Source organism: Cupressus sempervirens, chromosome 5, assembly GCF_028749045.1.
Source record: "Cupressus sempervirens isolate cs-2001-9-10 chromosome 5, ASM2874904v1, whole genome shotgun sequence".
Lineage (NCBI taxonomy): Eukaryota > Viridiplantae > Streptophyta > Pinopsida > Cupressales > Cupressaceae > Cupressus > Cupressus sempervirens.
The window spans coordinates 666941658-666956146 of NC_143122.1; the positions used below are offsets into that span (position 1 = coordinate 666941658).

The 14489-nt window shown below is 35.3% G+C and overlaps 1 pseudogene; it reads right to left on the bottom strand.

Annotated features, from left to right (window-relative positions):
• Positions 1–234: 234 nt before the first annotated feature.
• Positions 235–14489, bottom strand: part of LOC149557682 (mitogen-activated protein kinase 10-like) — a 104796-nt pseudogene continuing 90541 nt past the window's right edge.

Sequence of the window (14489 nt, forward strand, 5' to 3'; positions counted from 1 at the left end):
CCATTTGTTTGAATAGGTCAAAAGTCTTCATGGCATAAAATATGACCCCTTTTGATGCATTTCAAGACAACATATGGCCTTAGGAGTACTAGGACCCCTAGGGAGCTATTTCAATGGAATAGACCGAAAGGGGTCATAGGATAATTATTACCTCTTTCAATGCATTTCATGACAACATATGTCCCTAGAGGTCTTAGGACTCCCAAGGACCTATTTCACATTTGTTTGAATGGATTAAAAGGGGGCGTTGTTGATCAACCTTCTAGAATCATATCCTTCTTTGACATTACCATTTTCATATGGTAATATAAGTCCAATGAACTTCCTTGGTTTTGTAGAACCCCCTTGTAAAATCCTCTTAGATGGTTGCAATGGAGGCTTTCGTGCATTTTTGAACCTTGGTTTTGCTTCCTTATTTCCCTAATATACCTAGAAGCTTCATGACAAGCTTCTATAGGCCAATCCCTAGTGGAACATATTTTTTTTGGAGAGGGAGGTGTGGTACTTTAGAAGATAATGGATTATCATGTTAGAGATCCATGCTTCCTATCTAAAGGAATCACGCCCAGCTATTTCATAGTGTTCTTCAAGGTGAGAAAATTGTCTCTTGAATTGATCAATAGCACTACAGTACATAAAATTATTCCTAATTGTCCCATTTAGATATTCTTTCAACATAAGTAGATGATACTCAAGGGTTTCTTTGAAAATAAGCTCCCTCACATCTTCTTTTGTTACCCTGCAACTCTCAAACTCATACTCCATCATACTTACTAGTTGAGTAGAAGGTTCATTCTCTACTTTTGCTAATCCTTTAATATAAGGATCAACCAAAACCTCTTCTTATATTGGATGATCCTTTGGGTTAAAAGGTAACTATTTTTCTAGAAGTTTGAGTGCTAGGGGATCTATATTTGGAAGTAAATGTGAGAAAGGTACAAATTGTTTTTTGTGTATTCTACTAAGGTATCTTCCAGCCTTATCATTATGAACCCTCGAGAGGACTTCCACTAAAGGGGTTCCAAAATAGTTAGTCATAAAATTAAGTTGATGGACTACATTTTTACTAGGGAACAAAGTTTTCTCAATGAAAACTTCACTAATATATAATCAATGCTCAAAATATCAATGGTTAGGGTATACTAGTTTTGGAAACATTTATACAGCCTTCTCATTTCTTGAGAATGTATTTCCCTAGGGACCTATTTCATTTCTTTACAACATATTTCCCTAAGGTCCTAATTCATTTCTTTGAATGGTTCAAGAGGGTTCATAGGATAAACTATGACCCCTTTCAATGCATTTCATGACAACATATATCCTAGGAGTCCTAGGACCCCTAGGGACCTATTTCATTTGTTCAAATGGGTCGAAAGGGGTCATAGCATATATATGAACCCTTTTGACACATTTCATGAAAACATATGTCCCTTGAGGTCCCAAAACCTCTAGGGGCCTATTTCATTTTTTTAATTTTGTTAAAAGAGTTCATAGGATAACCTATGAACCCTTTTGGTGTATTTCATAACAACATATGTCCTTAGGGGTCCTAGGACACGTAGGGACCTATTTCATTTGTTTGAATTGGAGAAAGGGGTCATTGGACCCATAGAGACCTATTTAATTTGTTTAAATGGGTGAAACTTCAATTCATTTCATGACAACATGTGTTTCTAGGGGTCTTAGGACAACTAGAGATGTTTTTCACTTATTCAAATGGGTTGAAAAGGGTCATACGATAGCCTATGACCCCTTTTGATGCATTTAAGGATAACATATGTCCGTATGTTTCGTTGGACCTCTAAGAACCCTTTTCATTTTTTTGAATGGGTCAAAAGGGTTTATATGATAACATAATACCAGATTTGACACATTTCAAGACAAAATATGTCCGTAGGGGTTGTTCAGATGGGTCGAAATGGGTCATAGAATAACCTATGTCCCTTTTAAATGCATTTAATGAAAACTTATGTCCCAATGGGTTTTAAGACCCATAGGGACCTATTTCATCTATTCAAATTGGTCAAAAGGGGTCATAAGATAAACTATGACCCCTTTTGACACATGTCATGACAACATATGTCCTTAGGTGGCCTAGGAACCATAGGGTACTATTTCATTTGTTTGAATGGATCAAAAGAGCTCATAGGATAACCTATGACCCCTTTCATCACATTTCATCACAACATATGTCTTTAGAAACCTATTTGATTTTTTTGAAAATGTAAAAAGAGGTCATAAGATAACCTATGACTCATTTCGATGCATTTCATGCCAACATATATCCCTAGGATTCCTAAGAGTACATATTTCATTTGTTTGAATTGGTCGAAAAGGGTCATAGGATAACTTATAACCCCTTTTGACACATTTATTGACAAAAAAATTTCTTAGGGGTCCTAAGACCCCTAGGGACCTATTTTATTATTTCAAATGGGTCGAAAGGGGTCATAGTATAGCCTATGACCACTTTTGACACATTACATGACAACACATCCCAAGAGATCCTAGGAACCCTAAGGAACTATGTCATTTGTTTGAATGGTTCATAAGGGGTCATAGGATAACCTATGACTCATTTTGACATATTTCATGGCCACATATGTCCTTAGGGTTCCAAGGACCCTCAAGGACCTATTGTTGGAAATTTGATTGAAAATATTGATTGAAAAAGGGAGATTGTTGGAAAACTGATTGTAAAAGAATACTATCAAAAGGGAGATTGTTGCAAAGAAGGAAAATGGTTGATAAAGAATGTATTCAATCATTGTTTTTCATTGATGTCAAACCTACCATTTGTTGGAATGAATTTTTTTTATAATATCCAACTACTATCACTTAGTTGATTGATGAAGAGGATTTAGTCAACAAGATGTAACAAAAGCACCTAAGGGAAAGGTTGAGTTATGGTTTTGTAATAAAGTGCAAGGATTAGTTAAGACAATGGCTAAATAATGTATTGATAATATACTTAAAGATATAGAGGTTGGCCACACTTAGAAACATTGGAGGAATAAGTTGCAACAAGGTTGACTACAAAGTTTAACTAAGTTTATTAGTAAGTGCCGAGCAAGTTAGTTAAAGCTGAGAATTTTTTTAGTTAGTGCCAAGAAAATGAAAAATCTAGTATGTGCCTAGTAATACAGAAGGAGTCAAGCATGTTATGGTGCTGAGCAAAGCAATAGGTGTCAACCATCATAAAAACTTAGCAGATGTCAAGTGAATCCATAGTTGGTGCCAAGCATCTGTAAAATGTAGTTGATGTCGCGTAACACAGTATGTGTCGAGCACTAGAATTTCATTAGTGTCAAGCTACTACATTATTGAAAAAGTCAAAGATTTGCCAAAATCTAAGCTGACAAGTTTGCTACCTTGAATTTTGTGAACCAGTTGGAAGATAAGGATAATAAGTTGGTGGCAGAAAATTCTATGTTAACCATTTTTGAGAAAATTCAAGAGGATTCTTCATGATGTTTCTAGAAGGAACAAAATATGGGTCAGATTCAATGAATCCTACCTAATCCATTTGAACTAAAATTAAAGGATGGAAGAATTGAGTGAGAAAATATTTTTTCAAACATCTATTTAAGGAGTCATAGACCAAGAAAAAAGAGTTGTTGGAGTGCCAAAATTGCAAAGTTGTTGAAAGGTGTCAAGGAAAAGACATCAAGAGGAGAAGAAAGAACAGAGCATAGAGACTCTACTTTGATAAGTGGTCAGATGAAATATTGCACTAGTACATTAAGCATGAAGACTCAAGGAGACAAAGCTTGAAAGGAGGGCAAGTTGTAGAGAGCTGCAGAGACTGAAAGCAAGGCAATGTGAAGAGTGAACAGAGATCTAAAATTTGTAAGATAGGTTGTGAATTGTAATCAGGTCAAAACCCCTTATTATTACTCTCTAGCAATTGTATCAGTTAGGGTAAAAATCCTATGGACTTAGGTTATTTTAATAGCCATTTGTAAATTGTTTAACAGGGTTGCATTCCAAGTGAATGTTCTAAAGTCCTCTAACCAGGCGTACTTCTAACAGGGTGGTTAAATCCTTTAATGAGGTCACATTTAATAGTGTGTCAAGTAGCCTTTAATAGGGTAGGTCTTTCATAGGGCATCACTTTAGAAGATTGAGAATTGAGTAGAATGTTACTGGTGGTTTTTCCCAAATTAGGTTTCCACATAAATCACTATGTTATGTGTTGATCTATTCATGTGTTATTCTTTCATGTTGATTTACAGTAACTTGCTAAGTAGGAAAGTTTAAGCTTGGATGAATGAACAATTTTGAAGGCTCACTGTACTTTGTGAAAATGTTTCAATATGACATTTGGAACTTTGAATAATTGATTCACCCCCCCTCTCAATTATTCTAAAGCATTTCTAACAATTGGTATCAAAGCCATCTGTTGATTTAGTTTAAAGGTACTACAAGCAAGAAGATCAAGATGTCCAAGAGAGAAGTTCTCAAGCTCAACAAAGACAACTCCACTGCATGAAAAAGTCTAATGAAGTTGCACCTTGGATCAATAGGTGATCATGCAAAAACATCGACTGGAGTGGAACATGTAGATCTAGCTGGACTCCTCTCTATAGATGATTTGAAAAAAATGAAGGAGCATAATTAGGCAATGTTAGAGATTGCTTCTACACTTAGTTATGCTGAATTTGATGACATCAAATGATGTGATATTGCATTCAAGATGTGGAAAGCTCTGTCAGATATCTATTGAGGAGATTAGAATGTTCAAAGAGATAAAAGAAAAAGCCTCAAAGGAAAGTTTGATGAAATGAAAATGGAGGAAGTTGAGAATGTTTCTCAATATGCCTCTAGAATGAAAGAAGTGATAAGTGCAATAAGAAGTCTAGGTGGTCATTTGGAAAATGATACTGTCAATAGTAACTACTTAAGAACTTTTTTCCCTATCTATGCCATTAGAGTTTCAGCCATCCAACAACTAAGGTGTGTACCAAGAAACACACTAACCTTTGAAGGTATAGTGGGAAGACTCACTACATTTGAATTGTCCAATTATGGTAACTATAGACCTGAGAATCTTGAATCTGTTTTCAAGACTAGGCTATCATTGAAAGATATTGATGAGGTGAAATCAAAGAAGAAGACAAGAAAAGGAAAATATGCATCCAGTGACCACAGTATAGATGAGGAAGATGTGACACAATTGGAAGAACTACTAGCTAGAAGATTCCATAGAGGTAAAGGTAAATTCAAACGTAAGCTCCCTATCATTTGTTTCAATTGTAATGAAGTAGGGCATATTGTTGCAAGATGTACATAGAACAACTACAAAGAAGGAAACAAGAACAAGAACAAAAGAGAGGAGGATAGAAGAGATTACAAGGACAAAGGGAAGAGATGCTACATTGTTGAAGAAGATTTTGATGAGAATGATGATGAAGTAGTCTATGTAGTCGTGAAGGATGAATCAGATGAAGATAAAGCAACAACACTAGTGATTTGTGTGAACAAGAATGACAAATGGATCATAGACAATGGATGCTCACATCACATGACACAAGATAAAAGTAAGTTTATTTACTTTACTTAGTATGATGGAAATAGTCGTAGACGTGGGAATGATGCTCCATGTCAAATCAAAGGAAAAGGTTCTATCAAACTTACAGAGAAAATTGCATGTGATAATGCATACTATGTAGAAGGAATGAACTACAATTTGTTTAGTGTGTCATAGTTAGTCAATGTAGGTTGCAAAGTAGAATTTAGAAACAAAATTGCAAAAATCTATGATGCTGATGGAAATCTAATAGGAAAAGGTGAACAAACTAGGAGTAATCTATTTTACCTAGATATGGAAGATGTAACCTATCTTGTTGCTAGACTTGATGATGTTTGGTTATGGCATAAAAGGTTGTGTCATGTTAACTTTGACAATATTATTAGCATCAGCAAAAAGAAGAATGTCAAAGGCTTTCCTAAGCTGAAGAAACTTGAAAATATAATGTCCAAACAATCTCAACTAGGAAAGATGACCAAGTCAAGCTTCAAAAGAAAAATCTACACTTCTAAAGAAGTACTAAAACTAGTCCATACAGACTTATGTGGCCCAATAGAAGTACAAGCTACCAAGGAGAGAGATAAATAATGTTTTTTATAGATGACTATTCTAGGATGATGACTACCATGTTCTTAAAGAAAAAATCTAATGCATTTCAAATGTTTAAGTGGTATTTGGCCAAAGTTGAGAAAGAAATAAGAAAGAGTCTAAAGTGCCTAAGATCAGACAGAGGAGAAGAGTTTAAATCAAAAGAATTTGAGATATTTTGCAATGACAAAGGTATCAAAAGGCAAACATCAGCACAAAGAACTCCCACATAGAATGAGATTGTAGAAAGAAGGAATATATTAGTAATAGATTGTGCAAGAACATTGATGATGCAAAAAAATGTTGCTCTGAAGTATTGGAGAGAAGTTGTAAGTACTGTTGTTTACACCCTGAATTGAGTACAAGTCAAGAAAGGTAAAAATGCAACACCTTTTGAATTATGGTATGGTCACTCACCTAATCTAAAAAAATTTAAAGTATTTTGTTGTAAATGCTATATTCTTAAAGATACTAGAAATGGAAAGTGTGATGCAAAGAGTAATGAAGGCATATTCCTTGGATACTCGACTAGAGGAAAAGCATATAAGTGGTTGAATACTAACACTAACAAGATTGTGAAGAGTGCAAATATAAATTTTGATGAGCATGCAGAACTCCAAGCTAATGAATTTAAGAAACCAAAAGATTATAGATCTCTTCTATACTTCTATGAAGGAATACCAACTAAGGATAATGCTACCAATCAAGTTGGGAATCAACAACAAATTTTAGTATCAGCCAAGTCACAACCAATGAATGTTGAGCTACATTTAGAAGCCAAGTTACAAAATGAAGAAAATGCACATTCTGATTCTGAAATACAAGAAGGAGAAGTGCAAAGTGACTCTGACGCTAAAGGATCAAATGCAGAAAGGACAGAACCAAGACTAGCCAAGTATGTGAGAATGCATCACCCTGTAGAAAAAATCATTGGTGAGAAGGATGCAAGACCAATGACAAGAAATAGATTAACGAATGAATCATGTTTGCTAAGCAAGATTGAGCCCAAAATAGTGAAAGATGCATTGCAAGATGATAATTTCTATAAAGCTATGGAAGAGGAGATAGATTAGATTGAGAAGAACAAAACCTGGACTCTAGCTCCAAGACTAGATGATAAAAATGCAATTGGTACCAAATGGGTCTTTAGAAACAAACTAGATGAGAATGGTGAGATATCAAGAAACAAGGCTAGACTAGTCTGCAAAAGCTATGTGCAAGAAGAAGGACTAAAATATGGGGAAACATTTTCCCCTATTGCAAGAATGGAAGGTGTAACAACACTACTTTCATATGCTACTTATAAAGGTTTCAAAGCCTATCAAATGGATGTGAAGTCTAGTTTTCTGAATGATATACCTGAAGAAGAAGTCTACATAGAATAACTAGAGGGATTTGTTGATGACAACAACAAAGATATGGTTCACAAATTGCATAAAGCACTCTATGGTTTGAAGCAAGCACCTAGAGCATGGTATGAGAGACTACATAAGTACCTTGTGAACATAGAATTTGAGAGAACATATAACAAAAACAACCTATATATCAAGGTAGAATAAGGTAAAGACATTTTGATATCTAAAATCTTTATTGATGATATAATATTTGGAGGAAAAGATGTTCTATACAAAGATTTTTCTGATCAAATGAAACATGAGTTTGAGATGTCAATGTTTGGAGAAATCAATTTTTTTGTTGGATTGCAAGTACCTCAACTAAAGCATGGAATATTTGTGACCCAATCAAAATATATCAAGGAGATACTTAAGATATTTGGAATAGAAGAATCAAAACCAGTCAGTACACCAATGGTAATAGGACATAAGTTATCAAAGAATGATAAGTCAACTAAAGTGAATCAGACAATGTATAGATCAATGATTCGAAAGTTGTAGTGTGTTGTACATAGTAGACTAGACATTGCATTACCTATTGGAATAGTGGCAAGGTTTTCTACAAATCCAAGAGAAAATCATTTGATCACAGTAAAGAGAATACTGAGGTACCTAAAAGAAATTGATGACTTTGGTTTGTATTACAAGAAAAGTGAAAAGTTTGAGTTGAGAGCCTACATTGGTGCAGATTGGGGAGGTAATATTGATGACAAAAAAAGCACCAATGGAGGAACACTTTTCTTAGGGAAAAGATTGATTACTTGGACTATTAAAAAGAAAATTTGTACCTCACAATCAACAAAAGAAGTTGAATATGTTGTAGCTACTATCAACTGCACCAATATTGTATGGATCAAACATCTGTTGCAAGGCATGAAGGAAGAAGTAACTAAACCTATAATATTTTATTGTGATAATACAAGTGCCATCAACATATCAAAGAATCTTGTTATGCATGCTAAAACAAAGCATATTATCAAGCATCACTATGTAAGAGAATTGGTGGAAGACAAGCAAGGATGGAATATGTCAACTTAAAGGAACAGATTGTTGACATCTTTACAAAAGCACTACCTAAAGATGCTTTTGAGTATCTTAGACATAAGTTAGGGGTGATACCCCTAGCCAAGGCCACTTAAGATTAAAAAAACTGGCCTACATCAAATGAGTTAATTGTTGGCATATTATACATTGATGCAGAGGATGCTTACTTTAAGATCATGCCTAAAGTAATCAAAGTGTTGAACTTCCAAATCAATCACAAGCAAGGTGATAGAGGCAGAAGTTGGAGTACCTACAAATGCCACACTTGCATGTTAAGATGCTGAAGTAGTACATCTTTGGCATTGTTGTCAAAGAGGGAGAAGAATGAAGAAACTAATCAACAGTTGAGGGAGAAGAATGGAGAAACTGATCAACAACAAGAAGCTGAAGTAGTTGATACCAAAACATGATCAATGCATACAGAGGAAGAAATAATTTAAGAACAAATTAGGTGTTGTAGAAAGGAAAGAAAGAGTCAATAGTAGCTTAGAGGGAGAAATCAGTATAGACTAGAATCAATCAAAGGAATAGTAGAACAAAGAGGGAGAAGATAGTTTATCAGTAAAGAATTTAGAGGGAGTCATAAGCTAGTTTATGTTGCTGATAGAGTGAATAGTTTTGAATATAGTTTTCTTTTTGGCATTTGAATTACTATTTTAACTTGGTTAGCATTTTGTTAACTTGGTTGATCAGTTTGGTTTTCCATAAATTCCAAAGAGGGAGATTGTTGGAAATCTGATTGAAAAGATCATTGTAAGAAGAAGATTGATTGAAAAAGGGAGATTCCTGGAAAACTGATTGTAAAAGAATACTATCAAAAAAGGAAATTGTTGCAAAGAAGGAAGATGGTTGATAAAGAATGTTTTCAATCATTGTTTTATCATTTATGTCAAACCTACCATTTTTTGGAATGAAAAAATCTTATAAGATCCAAGTACTATCACTTAGTTGATTGATGAAGAGGATTTAATCAACAAGATGTAACAAAAGCACCTAAGGGAAAGGTTGAGTTATTGGTTTGTAATGAAGTTCAAGGATAAGTCAAGGCAATGGCTAAATGATGTATTTACAATATACTTGAAGATATAGAAGTTGGCCACACTTAGAAACATTGGAGGAATAAGTTGCAACAAGGTTGACTACAAAGCTTAACTAAGTTCATTAGTGTGTGTCAAGCAAGCTAGTTCAAGCCGAGCAAATTTTTCAGTTAGTGCCAAGTAAATGAAAAATCTAGTATGTTCCTAGTAATACAGAAGTAGCCAAGCATGTTCAGGTGTTGAGCAAAGTAATAGGTGCCAAGCATCAGAAAAACTTAGTGGATGCTGAGTGAATCCATAGTAGGTGTCAAGCATCAATAAAATGTAGTTGATGTCGAGTAACACAATATGTGATGAGCACCAGAACTTCAATAGTGTCAAGTTTCTGCATTATTGGAAAAGTCAAAGATTCACCAAAATCTAAGCCAACAAGTTTGCTATCTTGAATTTTGTGAACTAGTTGAAAGATAAGGACGATGAGCTAGTGGCACAAAATTCTATGTAAACCATTTTTGAGAAAATTCAAGAGGATTCTTCATGATGTTTCTAGAAGGAAAGAAATATGGATTGGGTTCAATAAATCCTGCCTAATCCATTTGAAGTGAAATTAAAGGATGGAAGAATCGAGTGGGAAAAGGAATTTCTAGACTTCTATTTAAGGAGTCATAGACCAAGAAGCAAGAGCTGCTGGAGTTCCAAAAGTGCAAAGTGGTTGAAAGGTGTCAAGGAGAAGGCATCAAGAGGAGGAAGAAGAATAGAGCATAGAGACTCTGCTTCGATAAGTAGTCAAAAGGAAGATTGCACTGGTACATCGAGCATGAAGACTAAAGGAGACAAAGCTTGAAAGGAGGTCAAGTTGTCAAGAGTTGCAAAGATTGAAAGCTAGGCAATGTGAAGAGCTCAACGGATATCTGAAATCTGCAAAATAAGTTGTGAATTGTAATTAGGTCAAAGCCTCTTATTGTTACTCTCTAGTAATTGTATCAGTTAGGTTAAAAATCCTATGAACTTAGGTTGGTTCAATAACCATTTGTAAATCTTTTAATAGGGTGGCATTCCAAGTGAATGTTCTAAAGTCCTCTAACTAGGCCCACTTCTAACAAGGTGGTTAAATCCTTTAACCAAGTCACATTTAACAGTGTGTTGTAGCCTTTAATAGGGCATCCCTTTAAAAGAGTGAGAATTGAGTAGCATGTTACTAGTGGTTTTTCCCAAATTGTGTTTCCATGTAAATCACTATGTTATGTGTTGATCTTTTCATGTGCTATGCTTGCATGTTGATTTACAGTAACTTGCTAAGTAGGAAAGTTTAAGCTTGGATGAATGAATAGTTTTGAAGGCTCACTGTACTTGGTGAAAAAGTTTTAATAGGACATTTGGACCTTTGAATAACTGATTCACCCTACCTCTTAGTTATTCTAAAGAATTTCTAACACTTATATCACAATTTTTAATTGGTTGAAAGGGGTCAAACAATAACCTATGACCCCGTTCAACTCATTTTATGACTACATATGTCTTTAGGGGTCCGAAGACCCCTAGGGACCTATCTCTTTTGGTTGAATGGGTCAAAAGGGGTCATAGGGTAACCAATGACCCGTTTTGATGCATTTCATGACAAGATTTGTCTCAAGGTGTCTTAAGACCCCTAAGGACCTATTTTATTTGTTTAAATGGGTCGAAAGGGGTCATAGGATAATCTATCACACCTTTCAACACATTTAATGTCAACATCTAAGGAGCTATTTTATTTGTTTAAATGGGTCGAAAGGGGTCATAGGATAACCTATCACACCTTTTGACACATTTAATGATAACATATGTCACTAGGGGTCCTATGATGCCTAGAGACCTATTTCATTTCTTTGAATGGGTTGAAAGGGGTGATAGGATAAACCATGACCCCTTTTGAACTATTTCATTACAACATATGTCCTAAGAGATCATAGGACCCTAGAGGACATATTTCATTTGGTTGACTAGATCAAAAGGGGTCATAGGATATCGTATTATCCTATGAACCCTTTTGATGCATCTAATGATAACATATGTCTCTAGGTGTCTTAGGAACCCTAAGGACCTATTTCATTTTTTTGAATGGGTTGAAAGAGGTCACAAGTTAACTTATGACCCCTTTGGATGTATTTCATGACAACATATCTCCTTAGGTGTTTTAGAACCCCTAGGGACCTATTTCATTTGTTCAGATGTGTTAGAAGGGGTCATAGGATAACCTATGATCCTCTTTCAATACTTTTCATGACATTGTATGTTCTTAGGGGTCATAGGACCCCTAGGACCTATTTCATTTTTTTGAATGGGTCATAAGGGGTCATATGAAAAACTATGACCCCTTTTGACACATCTCATGACAACATATGTCCTTAGCAGTCGTAGGACCCCTAGCGACCTATTTCATTTGTTCAAATGGGTTGAAAGGGGTTATGGGATAACCTATGATGCCTTTCGATGCATTTCATGATAGTATATTTTTCTAAGGGTCCTAGGGCCCCTAGCGACCTATTTCATTTCTTTGAATGGGTCAAAATGGGTCATAAGATAACCTATGAACTCTTTCAAATCATTTGATGACAACATATATCCATAGGGGTGCTAGAACCATTAAAGACCTATTTCATTTGTTTGAATGGGTTGAAAGAGGTCATAGTTTACCTATGACAACTTTCAACACATTTCATTACAACATATGTCCCTAGGGTTCCTAGGACACTAAAGGACCTATTTCATTTGTTCAAATAGGTCAAAAGGGGTCATAGGATAATCTAAGACCCCTTTCAAACTATTTCATTACAACATATGTTCTTAGGGGCCCTAGAACCTCTAGGGACTTATTTCAATTTTTTGAATGGGTTGAAAGGGTTCATAGGATAACCTATGACCCCTTTCAACGTATTTCATGAAAACATATGTTATTAGGTTCCTTAGGGACTCTACAAACCTAGTTCATTTATTTGAATGGGTCAAAAGGGGTCATAGGATAACCTATGACCCCTTTTGATGCATTTTAAGAAAACATATGTCACTAGTGGTCTTAGGAACCATAGGGACCTATTTCATTTGGTTGAATGGTTCGTAAGGAGTCATAGGATAAAATATCACCCCTTTTGATGAATTTAATGACAACATATGTCTCTAGTGGTCCAAGGACACCTAGGTAATTATTTCATTTGTTTTAATAGGTTGAAAGGGGTCATAGGATAACTTATGACCCCTTTCAATGCATTTCATAACAACATATATCTTTAGGGGTCATACGACCCTTAGCGAACTATGTCATTTGTTTGAATAGGTTGAAATGGGTCATAGGATAACATGTGACCCCTTTCAACACATTTTATGATAACACATGTCCCTAGGGGTCCTAGGACCCCTATGGACCTAATTTATTTATTTGAATAGGTCAAAATGGTTCGACGCATTTCATGATAGTATATGTCCCTAGGGGTTCAAATGGGTTGAAATGGATTATTGGATAACCTATAACCTATTTCATCACATTTTATGACATCATATGTCCTTAAGGATCCTTATACCCCTAGGTACCTATTTTGTTTGTTCGAATGGGTCGGAAGGGGTCATAAGTTAAACTATGACCACGTTCAATGCATTTCATAACAACATATGTTCTTAGGGATCCTGACATCCCTCAAGACCTATTTCATTTGTTCAAATGAGTCATAAGAGGTTATAGGATAACCTATGACCCCTTTTAAGGAATATCATGACAACATATGGCCCTAGAGGTCTTAGGACCCCTATGGAGCCATTTCATTTGTTCGAATGGATTGAAAGCATTAATAGGATAAACTATGACCCCTTTCGATAGAGTTCATGAGCATATATATCCTTAGGGGTAATTACAACATATGTCACTAGGGTGCCTAGTAGCCCTAGGGACCTATTTCATTTGTTTGAATGGGTCCAAATGGGTCATAGGATAACCTATGATCCCTTTTGACACATTTCATGAAAACATATGTCCTTAGGGGTCATAGGACCCCTAAGGACCTATTTCATTTGTTTGAATGGGTCAAAAGGGGTCATATGATAACTTATGACTCATTTTGATGCATTTCGTGATAACATATTTCCCTAGGGTCCTATTTCATTTGTTTGAATGGGTAAAAAAGGGTCATAGGATAACCTATGACTCTTTTTGAAACATTTTATCACAACATATGTCCCTATGGGTTCTAGGACCTATTTCATTTGTTCAAATGGGTCGAAAGGGGTCATAGGATAAACTATGATCACTTTCAATGTATTTCATGATAACATATGTCCCTACGGGTTCTAAGACCCCTAGGGACTTATTTCATTTGTTTAAATGAGTTGAAATGGGTTATAAGATAAGCTATGACCCCTTTCAACATATTTCATGAAAACATATGTCCTTAGGGGTCCTAGGGCCCCTTGAGACCTATTTCATTTGTTTGAATGAGTTGAAAGGGGTCATAAGATAACCTAGGACCCCTTTCGACACATTTCATAACAAAAAAATGTTCATAGGGGTCACTATATCATTTTTTTGAATGGGTTGAATGGAGTGATAGTATAACCTATGATAACCTATGACCCCTTTTGACACATTTCATGAAAACATACATCCTTAGGTCTCTAGGACACCTAAGGGCCTATTTCATTTGTTCAAATGGATCAAAAGGGATCATATGGTAAACCTATGACCCCTCTTAATGTATTTCATGACAACATATGTCTTTAGGGGTCCTAGTACCCCTAGGTACCTATTTAATTTGTTTGAATGGATTGAAAGGGGTTATAGGATAAAATGTTACCCCTTTCAATGTATTTCATGACAACATATGTTCTTAGGGGTCTTAGGATCCCTAAGGATGTATTTCATTTGATCAAATG